Source organism: Capricornis sumatraensis, chromosome 13 (assembly GCF_032405125.1).
Source record: "Capricornis sumatraensis isolate serow.1 chromosome 13, serow.2, whole genome shotgun sequence".
Taxonomy (NCBI): Eukaryota; Metazoa; Chordata; class Mammalia; order Artiodactyla; family Bovidae; genus Capricornis; species Capricornis sumatraensis.
Genome location: NC_091081.1, coordinates 61,797,515 through 61,808,884, shown reverse-complemented (window position 1 = coordinate 61,808,884; position 11,370 = coordinate 61,797,515). Strand labels below are relative to the sequence as shown.

Sequence of the window (11,370 nt, the reverse complement as noted above, 5' to 3'; positions counted from 1 at the left end):
GTCTTCTCCAATGAGTCAGTTCTTTGCATCAGGTGGCCAAAGTATTGGAGCTTCAGCTTCAGTCCTTCCAATGAATATTCGGGACTGATTTCTTTAGGATTGACTGGTTTGATCTCCTTGCAGTCCAAGGGACGCTCAAGAGTCTTCTCTAACACCACAGTTCAAGCGCATCAATTCTTCGGTGATCAACTTTCTTTATAGCCCAACTCTCACATCCATACATGACTACTGGAAAAACCATAGCCTTGACTAGACAGACCTTCGTTGGCAAGGTACTATCTCTGCTTTCAATATGCTATCTAGGTTGGTCATAACTTTCCTTCCAAGGAGTAAGTGTCTTTTAATTTCAACTACAAAATATTAGTACTTCCAGATCATTACTAATGAAGGATTTTTTCCCCTCCCACATCTGTATCGAGTTACTTAGCACTATTTATTTAAACACTTCTGTCATTTAATCTTGGTGACTATTGATCAATTGACCATATATGTATAGGTCCATTTCTGGACTATCTGTTCTATTCCATTTATTTAAATATCCTCACACCAACGTCACACTATAATTACTGTGGTTAGCCATGAGACCTGAAATCATGCAATATAAGCCCACATTTGTTTTTGTCTTGAGTCTTCCAGGTTCACTGCATTTTCATACAAATGTTATAATCAACTTGACTTTCCACAATTACTATTCCACAAAAAATTAGCTATTTGTAGACAATATGATATATCTGGACCCCCTAGACAATCATTGATCAAACTCACTCAGTAGCAGGATATAAAGTGAACATGTGGAAGTCATTAGCCTTCTTATAAACAAACAGTATCTAATGACATGGCAGACCATCCTAGTAACAAGATAAAATATTAGAAATAACATTTAATCAGAAATGTACAAATTTATACGAGGAAAACTTTAAACTGTAAATAAAATTAAGTTTGGTAAAATGTTCTGTCTCATATTTGGATTGGATATCGTCACATCATAAAAATGTCAGTTCTCCCTAGTTTATTAACTCAGTTCCTCCCCTCAAATTCTAGCTTTTTTGTGAAGCTAGACAAGTTGATGCATGTCGCTCCATATGAAGTTAATAGAAATACTAGGAAAATTTATGAGGACTAGCCCTCACATACGAAAAATAAACTGTGAAGTCTGTAATTAAAACCGTGGTAATAGCCCATGAATATACAAGCCCGTGGAACACAAAACAAAAAATCTAGAAGTTGATCCAAGCTCATATGAACTCTCTAAAGTGGTATTTCAAGTCACTGAGAGCAAGAAGGTATTTCAATAAATGATGCTACAACTGGCTGGTTGTTTGGAAAAAGTTATATATGGTGTGAAGCATAAAATCTAAGACCGAATTCCCAATGGACCAGTGATTTGAATATAATGAAAGATGAAATCACACAAGGACTGGAAGAAACCCTGAGTGAATTCATCTTTCTCTTGAGTGAGAAGAAAGACTTCAACTATGAATGAAAGTCCAGAAGTAGCAAAAGAAAAATGGACACATTTGATTGTATGTTTTCAGGGCAAAAATACCATAAACCAAGTCAAAGTCAGGCTGACACAAGTTGCAAAATATATCGTCAAGGTCAATATGTTTATCTGTCTTAGAAACTTGAGTGAAGGGGAAAAGGCATGAATAAAGTATATGAAGAGACAACTCATCTAAAAATGAGGCAATGACTTACCATGTCAAACAGTGTTTGGCCTTGCTTGTAAGAAACTACATTGAGATACTATTTCTTGCTTATCAAACAGGAAAAAGTGTAACATATTCTTTGGGCAAAGCTTTGGGGAAATGGGCACTCTTACATTGCCTGTGGCTTTTCAAATTTGTACAATTCTCTTAAAGGGCATTTTGGTAATATTTAATAAAACTACAATTGCATTTACTTTTTGACCCACATTTACCTTTTTGCCTCTGGCTTCAGTGGTTTTTGATAAGCCAGCTGTTATTTGCATAATTGTTCACCTTTGGGTAGTGTATTTTTCTCTGGTTGCTTACAAGATTTCCCTTTTTGTTTTTTAACAGTTTGGATTATGATGTGTCTGTGTGGGTTTTTGTTTCTAGTTATTGAATCTTTTTGTGTATCTGAGTTTCTTTGATCTGTGGGCTGATTATTTCATCAGTTCCGAAGAATGCAAATACTTATTTTCCTCCTTTTTCTGTTTGTTTACTGTAATTTCTATTGACTTGTCAAGTTTACCGATTCCTTCCTTAGCTGTGTTCAGTCTACTGATAAGCCTATTGAAGTATTCTTCATCTGAGACCATTTTTTATTTCTAACCTTTTCCTTTGGCTCTTTGTTATAGTTTCCATGTCTCTGCTAAAACCCATCATTTACTCATATTGTCCACATACCCAACTAGACTCATTAACATATTTATCGATTTTTTGAAGAGTCCCTAACTGGTAATTTCAACAGCTCTGTCATACCTGCATTTGATTTTATTAACATTTTGTTTCTTGACAAGGCCATGCTTCCTTGCATGCCTGGTAATTTTGGTGGAATGCAGTATATAGCATGTTTAAAAACTGAAGGGGCTGAAATAAATTTTATGTCCAGCAAGGGGTATATCTTTTTTTCCATCAGGATGTTAGCCTTGACATTTGAGTGAATCTAATCTGAGCTGGGCCTGGGCTCTATGGTTAGATTCAGCTCACCACAGATTAAGTTATTTGAAAATGGAAGTGTTAGCTGCTCAGTCATGTGCAACTCTGTGACCCTGTGGACTATAGGCCACCAGGCTCTTCTGTCCATGGAATTCTCTAGGCAAGAAGACTGGGAGTGGGTTGCCATGACCTCCTCCAGGGGCTCTTCCCGATCCAGGGATTGAAACCCTTGTCTCCTGCATTACAGGCAGATTCTTTACCGAGTTATTCAAGGGTTGCATCAAAACAGTCTTTGATATACTTGGAAACTGTATGCCTGAAGAGCTTATTTTAGCTCTCCTGATCTCTCTCTGCAGCAGGCCCCATGTTTTACCTCGGGGTTGGGGGCCTCTCACACAGTTGCTTCTTCCCCAGCTGAAAACTATGAACAGCAGCACAAGGGCGAGCGCGCCTGTGGATTTGTTATCCTCTGGCTTGGCCCTCAGATTTCAGCAGGCCCCACAGATGTGTGCCTCAGCTGGTGTATCCTTCAGCTCTCCTGCTTTGCCCCTATCTCTCACAAGCACTCCATGAAAGTCTATGGAAGAGAGTAGTGTCTCCCAGGGATTTTAAGGGCCTGTGTCAGGGACTTCCCTGGTGGCTCAGTGGTACAGAATCCACCTACCAATACAGGAGACAAGGGTTCGATTCCTGGTCTAGGAAGATCCCACATGTCATGGAGCAACTATGCCTGTGTGCCACAACTATTCAGCCTGTGCTCCAGAGCCTGGGAGCTGCAACTCCTGAGCCCACACTCCCTAAACCCTGTGCTCCACAAGGGAAGCCACTGCCAGGAGAAGCTGGCACACCACAGTGAAGAGTAGCCTCTGCTTGCCGCAACTAGAGAAAAGCCCACGCGACAATGAAGACCCAGCACAGCTAAAAATAAGCAGATAAAAAAAATTTTTTAAGGGGCCATGTCAGCTAAATTTCATTACGAGCTCAGTTGTTCAGTTGTCTTCTTACCTGCATCTGTGGAAGCTTCCTCTTCTCTGCACTGTCCTGTTCACAGCCATGTCAAAGATGAAGGCAACTGTTACAACCTCTCTTCTAGGAGGTGCTTTTACTTTTTGGATTCAACAGGTTTCCAACCTTAGCTCTGCTGCTGCTAAGTTGCTTCAGTCGGGTCCGACTCTGTGCGACCCCATAGATGGCAGCCCACCAGGCTCCTCCGTCCCTGGGATTCTCCAGGCAAGAACACTGGAGTGGGTTGCCATTTCCTTCTCCAATGCATGAAAATGAAAAGTGAAAATGAAGTTGCTCAGTAGTGTCCGACTCCTAACGACCCCATGGACTCCAGCCTACCAGGCTCCTCCATCCATGGGATTTTCCAGGCAAGAGTACTAGAGTGGGGTGCCATCTCCTTCTCCAAACCTTAGCTCTGGCGGGTTCTAAATATTTTGTAGTTTATACAGCTTCTTATTGGTAGGATGGGAGCAGTGTGTTTTTATTAATAGCTTTTTGTTCTTTTTAATATGCCTACTGGTGTATTTTAAATTACATGTATGCCATTCATTGCATTTCTATTGGCCAGAGCTATTCTACTTATGGGCTTCCCTGGTGGCTCAGTGGTAAAGAATCCACCTGCAATGCAGGAGACACGGGTTCAACCCCTGGGTCTGGAAGATCCTTGAGGGAAGGAAATGGCAACGCACTCCAGTATTCTTGCCTGGGAAATCCCATAGACAGAGGAGCCTGGTGGGCTACAGTCCATGGGGTTGCAAAGAGTATGACATGACTGATCAACTAAAACAACAACGTCTATTCATATGAGTGAGCTGCAGATGGCCTACCCCTTCAGAACGCGTTTATTATGCAAAAGGACATTTTCTTATATAACCATTTAGGTTTTTTGGTACTGCAGAACTTGATGTAGAAAAGATGAGAGAATCTGCCATTTCTTAATGACTCTCATTTAAGCAGCAATTTGACTAAAGGCAAAAAATGGCCTCTGCAGAATCTATTATGCTAGATTTTAGCAGTATTTTCACATTTTCAGAGGAGAGCTGTAGGCTTATTCCAAGAACACAAGTATAGAAATAGATCTACCAGATCTGAAATACTTTAAGAAGTCAGTGATCTGGAATTTTCTTTATCAACATAAAATAGTCATCCTACCTGTCATTCTAAAAAGGCATGCATAAGTTATTTACCAAGTGTTTTGAGTAACACATAGGTTGCACATCAAAAAGGTATGTGAAAAGCACACAGTAGGTATGCAGTCCACTTGCCCTGCTGGCTCACATGTTAATAGGGGAAACCCAAAAGGCTATAATACAGTATTTTTTTCTCCAAAAAAGTAGAATTTATTATTTCACATCAACATTATAGAAATTAAAGAGAACAATCAAGTTGTTTCATGGACTGGAAGGTGACTTATTAATTCCCTTTCATTTCCAAACCTCATCAGTCACTACATTTGTGAGGTAAATCAGCCAAATACTTGAAATCTAGATGAATTTTAAGATGTTCAATCTCTCCTGTTGAATATTCACAGTATTGACATAAATAAATCCCTTCAGGTAAATGTGAATTTAAACATTTGTAATATTCTAGCATACTTGAGAAGCCTTTCCCACAGTCATCACAAACATGAGGAAAATTTTTACTGTGTTCAGTAGCAACATGTCTGTTAACATTTGTATGAAGTCTACTCCAAAACCCACACACTTAACAAAATTTTTACATTTGTCAAATGTGATTTTGCTTAAGAGGCTATACTGTCCATGTTCTCCATTGTTATACTTATCACTTAACTCTATCAATGTACATGCATGCTCGTTTACCACAAGGCTATGCAAGTCTTCTGGATCATTCGTTTCATGTTCACAGAACTGACACAAGTACTGTTCATCACAGCTGCTCCTGGAAATGTAGGTAGAGTTCACTGCTTGAGGAGAACTGTATGTCACATTGCTCACACCAATAAAGGTGATCACTAAAACGGGTGTCTGCAACGTGCTGGCTGAGGTTCTCAAAAATTACTGTCTTATAATCACAGTATTTATAAATGTAGGGATCCTCTTCATGCAGTTTGGCATGTTCGATCAGAAGCATGTTGGTAGAGAAACTCTTTGCATACTCGACACATGTTTGAATCAGTACACTTGTGCTTCAAGATCATATGCCTGCTTTAAATCAGAAAAATATTTGCTGTTGAACTCACCAAGTTCACATTTATAGAGGCCACCGTTGCTGGCTCTCAGTAAAGGCCATTTCTGCTGTGCAGTCACATTCAAAGCTTGGCTCTTGTCAACAATTTTGCAAAGTTTAGCTGGTGGCTCTTCATCAGTTTGGTCTTGGAATCTCTCAGAGGAATTGTTTCCTGTCTCTGTATCATAGTCTTCAGAAATTGCATGCACTTCTGCGGCAACTGGAACACCTTCAGCAGTCTGAACTTCTGTGGAGCTCTCCTCTTGGGTTTGCTGGTGGACTGGTTCAGGGGAGCACAGTCTTTCATCACAAATTTCAATATCAGCAGATTTTTCTGTAGGAAAGGCAGTGTGGTCTAGAAGTCTACGTACAGGAGTAGGAACCAGGTAGTTTTAATTTCTGTTTCTGGCCTAGATTCCATCTGTAAATTTTGGTAATTCATTTGACATCTCTGTATCAGAATCAAAGATTTTGCTGTCAATTTAAGTCTGGTTATCTCACAGAACAAACGCTGTAACAATGATCAGAAAAAATTCCATTCAATCCATCTGCAATTCTGCTTATTCCAGAGGAATCTGAATAATGAGAAGGATGTAAAGTTTTCCTTTTTCCTTTTTTAGGATATTCATTCATATCTTTTTAATTTGGTGTAATTCATAATACTGGAGTGAGGAAAACTGAATTACAGGGAAGTTTTCACAGATGGTGAAATATGTCAGTACCCGGGGCCATCTGACCAGCCCAGGCACAGCTGCGAGGCAGTGGCCAGGAGGCCCGAGTTGGGGCGGAGGGGCGGCCCAGCTCAAGTTGGTGCTCCACTGGGCCCTATAATACAGCATTTTAAAGAACACCAAGTTGTTTGTTTGTTTGTTTTTAAGAACTTCTAGCATTTTCCAGCTAGGAAGAATTCAAGTCCTAAACAAATGCAAGGTAATAAAACAGACATCATACTGACTGAAAAAGGTTGGCCTCAGAGAAAAAGAAAGCAGACTATTCAAATCGTATATGCACACGTTTGTGGAATTATGCTTATTGGGTACCTCAGATAGGCTGGTCCACAAGACTTGATTTAAAGGTGGGGGTGGGGAAGACGGCTTCCCAGGTGGCACTAGTGGTAAAGAACCCATCTGCCAATGCAGGAGATGTAAGAGACATGGATCTTCCCTGGGTTGGGAAGATCCCCTGGAGGAGGGCAAGGCAACCCACTCCCGTATTCCTGCCTGGAGAATCCCATGGACAGAGGAGCCTGGTAGGCTACAGTCCATAGGGTCATAAAGACACACGACTGAGCAATTTAGCATGCACACATGTGGGGAGGACTTACGCATCTATACTACAGCTAGTTGGTGCTGCAGGACACTGCTTTTTAAAATATTTTTATTTTTTGGCTGAGCCAGGTCTTAGTTGCAGCATGTGAACTCTCTTAGCTGTGGCATGTGGGATCTAGTTCCCTGACCAGGAAGCAAACCCGGGGCCCCTGCACTGGGAATGTGGAATCTCAGCCACTGGACCACCAGGGAAGTCTCGCATAGGCCACTGCTTTTTAAAATGTTTTGCTCGCCAGTGGCTTGGGATGAGGAAAGTGGGGGAGGCACTGGAGATGGACACAAAGATGTGCACCCAGCATGAGTAGTGAGATATGATCAGCTGAAGGAAAAGGTGGCAAACAAGGAAGAGCCATTGTTGCAAGAAGGCAAAGGGGCAGAAAAAGCTTTTTGGAAAGTAAGTAGACACTAAGAGTTACAAACGGCAAGGAGAGATAGATGCTAAAATTTGGTAAAAACGTAGAGATCAACTAGTGGATATAGCATTATGTATGTTGGGCTAGACCCCACAGCTCTGCAAGTTTTGTAGTTGCCCAGCCTTGAGACTGAAAAAGAACCCAGAGATAGTGACAGAGACATCAAAGGCTTAATAGATGGGAGGTCTTACATACCTCAAGCAGGTCCTGGAGAATCCACATGCAACAGACAGTGGGCAAGACATGGGAGCAGTCTTTGCTACCTGGAGGGAAAAGAAGGCTACTATTTATACAAAGAATTGACATCAGGTTGGCTCATCAGCTACCAGGGAAACCAGCAGCTGAGGCACGTCCCTCATCGCCCCTTGGGTTAATGACCATCACAAGAGTGGATATTGCCCTTTGATAAATTAGCAGGTGGAGCCCTTCTGGCCTAAGGGGCAAGCACGTTTATGAGAACAGGGCACAGGTGAAGCAGGGACTGGTTAAGCAGGGGGCTCAAAGAGCAAGAGAACAGCCATCTTGCGTGGCCCGATCATATACTCCTTCCCTACCTACCCTGAATGACCCTTACAGTCATAGGGGTCCTGTGGGGGTTCTGATGACACACACAGCTGTTCTAGACTCCATTCACTGTTTTTTATGCATTGCCTGAGGACTCAGGCAGGCCATTTGTAATATCTTCCCCCTGTTGTAACTCATTGCAGACACAGGGAACAATGGCTGTCATCACACTATATCACTGCTTTGCCCCCTTTCTATAGCTAAAGTCAGAAGCCCAAGGTACTCTTACTATTTTACCATTGCCACAGGTCCCAGCCAAGCCCTCCTGGGTAACTGAACAAGTCCAATTCACAAACCTGCTCCTAAGTCCATGTCCCTAAAGCCTGTGTCTGTAATTGTTTAGGGGTGATGGGTTCGGTGTATGCTTGTCTTTTGTAGCTAACCCAGGTCCTTGTATTTTGTCTATGTGAAGCCTACCCCATACAATGAGATGAACCATGAGGATGGGGCTGCTACTTTTAAGCTGGGAAAAGACTGAGGTTAACAGAATATCATCAATATAATGGAAGAGAAAGCTACCTCTCCCAGTAGGCACTTGTCAGAGGTCCCCACATGCTAGTGGACGGCCACCTTGGCATCACTCCCGCAGCTTTCTGTTCCTGGTCCTTATGTCCTGGTGCCTTGGCGTTCCCCAGGAGTTTCCTCAGCCTCTTGGCTGGCTCGGCAATTGTTGGGCTACACCCCTCAGGCCTGCAAGCCTTGTAGTTGCCCAACCTCAAGACTGAAGAAAGAGCTCAGAGATAGTGACCAAGATCTAAATGGCTTCATAGGTCTGGAATCTTACCCATCTGAAGCAAGGTCCTGGAGTGACCCACTACCATGTGCACCAGACAGTAAGCAGGACACGGCAGCCATCTTTGCCACAGTGGGCGTGGGGGAGGAGCCTACCATTTATAGGGGGAACTGACATCAGCTATTGGCTCATCAGCAACCAGGGAAACCAGCAACTGAGGCACTTCCCTCATTGTTCCTTGGGTTAAAGAGCATCAGAAGATGTTTTCCTTTAATAAGCTAGCAGGTGGAGCAATTCTGACTTAAGAGGCAGGGGGCAAGCACATTCATGTGAGTAGGGTATAGGTAAAGCAAGGGCTCAAAGAACAAGAGAACAGCCATCTTGAGTGGTCTGACTATACAGTATATAACTAAGGACCCTGCACTGCTGGCTGTCCTTGCACTGACAGAGAACCCTGGAGAGTGGAGGGTTTTGATGACTTCTAAGACTCAAGAGTCAGAGTGGAGAGGAGATGGCAGGTAGTCAGATTTCAGTTCAATCTTTCCACCAGAGATGGCTACAACCAATCTTCCCTCTCTGCCTCAAATTACCTAGGTGCACATACAACTGCCTCCGCAAATACTAATCTTTCTCCATTATCCAGATTCACCATGTTTCTATTAGCATGACTTTTATCCGGTGAAATTGTGCTCAGTCACTCAGTCATGTCTGACTCTTTGCGACCCTGTGGACTGTAGCCCGCTTGGCTCCTCAGTCCATGAGAATTTCCCAGGCAAGAATATTAGTGTGGGTTGCCGTTTCCTACTCCAGGCAATCTGTGAAATAATAGCCTGAGTCTACCATGTAAAGCAGCATTTGATTCTTTCCTGATCTTATTTACAATATAAGGACAATTTAATCAACCAGGAATGGGTCTATTACAGTAGTTCTCAAACTCGAGTGTACATTACCGTCACCTGGAAGGTTTGTTAAAGCTTGCTGGACCTCATCCCAGAATTTCTAATCCAGTGCTTCTGTGGAAAGAACAGAATTTGCATGTCTAATAAGTCCACGGGTGAGGCTGCTGCTGTTTCCAGAATCATTTGCTCTGTTATAGTCACCTGGGATGAATGATCATTCCAGCTGTTCCCCCACCATCATGCTTCTCTTTGATAAAAGGAAAAGGAAAGAGCATCTCAGTTCACATTGACAAAAAAACGTTACATTCAAAATGTTGTACAACTGATTGCAACTCACCAGTGTGCTGACACTAGGCTTGAGAACAACATTAAACTATTGACCAAAGGAAGGGTCTGGATTACTTACAGAGGCAAAATGCTCTCAGCTGGGCAGAATGCCAGGATTAGTATCTTTCTAAGAGTCAGCTAGATCCTTTTGAACAGGACTTCTTGAAAATTAAATGTTTCTTTAAATAGAACTATGACAAGCACCTCAACCAATGTAAGGAGCAGCGGCTGCGCTTTGCTGGAGCAGCCGTGGAGAGATACCCCACGCCCAAGGTAAGAGAAACCCAAGTAAGATGGTAGGTGTTGCAAGAGGGCATCAGAGGGCAGACACAATGAAACCATACTCACAGAAAAGTAGTCAATCTAATCACACTAGGACCACAGCCTTGTCTAACTCAATGAAACTAAGCCATGCCCATGGGGCAACCCAAGACAGGCAGGTCATGGTGGAGAGGTCTGAAAGAATGTGGTCCACTGGAGAAGGAAATGGCAAGCCACTTCAGTATTCTTGCCTTGAGAACCCCATGAACAGTATGAAAAGGCAAAATGATAGGATACTGAAAGAGAAACTCCCCAGGTCAGTAGGTGACCAATATGCTACTGGAGATCAGTGGAGAAATAACTCCAGAAAGAATGAAGGGATGGAGCCAAAGCAAAAACAATAACCAGCTGTGGATGTGACTGGTGATAGAAGCAAGGTCTGATGCTGTAAAGAGCAATATTGCATAGGAACCTGGAATGTCAGATCCATGAATCAAGACAAATTGGAAGTGGTCAAACAGGAGATGGCAAGAGTGAATGTTGACATTCTAGGAATCAGTGAACTAAAATGGACTGGAATGGGTGAATTTAACTCAGATGACCATTATATGTACTACTGTGGGCAGGAATCCCTCAAAAGAAATGAAGTAGCCATCATGGTCAACCAAAGAGTCCGAAATGCAGTACTTGGATGCAATCTCAAAAACGACAGAATGATCTCTGTTCGTATCCAAGGGAAATCATTCAATATCACGGTAATCCAAGTCTATGCCCCAACCAGTAATGCTAAAGAAGCTCAAGTTGAATGGTTCTATGAAGACCTACAAGACCTTTTAGAACTAACACCCAAAAAAGATGTCCTTTTCATTATAGGGGACTGGAGTGCAAAAGTAGGAAGTCAAGAAACACCTGGAGTAACAGGCAAATTTGGCCTTGGAATGCGGAATGAAGCAGGGCAAAGACTAATAGAGTTTTGCCAAGAAAATGCACTGGTCATAGCAAACACCCTCTTCCAACAACACAAGAGAA

The 11,370-nt window shown here is 42.4% G+C and overlaps 1 pseudogene; it reads right to left on the bottom strand.

The window, feature by feature from the left end:
• Positions 1-5,010: 5,010 nt before the first annotated feature.
• Positions 5,011-6,449, bottom strand: LOC138089989 (zinc finger protein 639-like; annotated as a pseudogene).
• Positions 6,450-11,370: the final 4,921 nt, after the last annotated feature.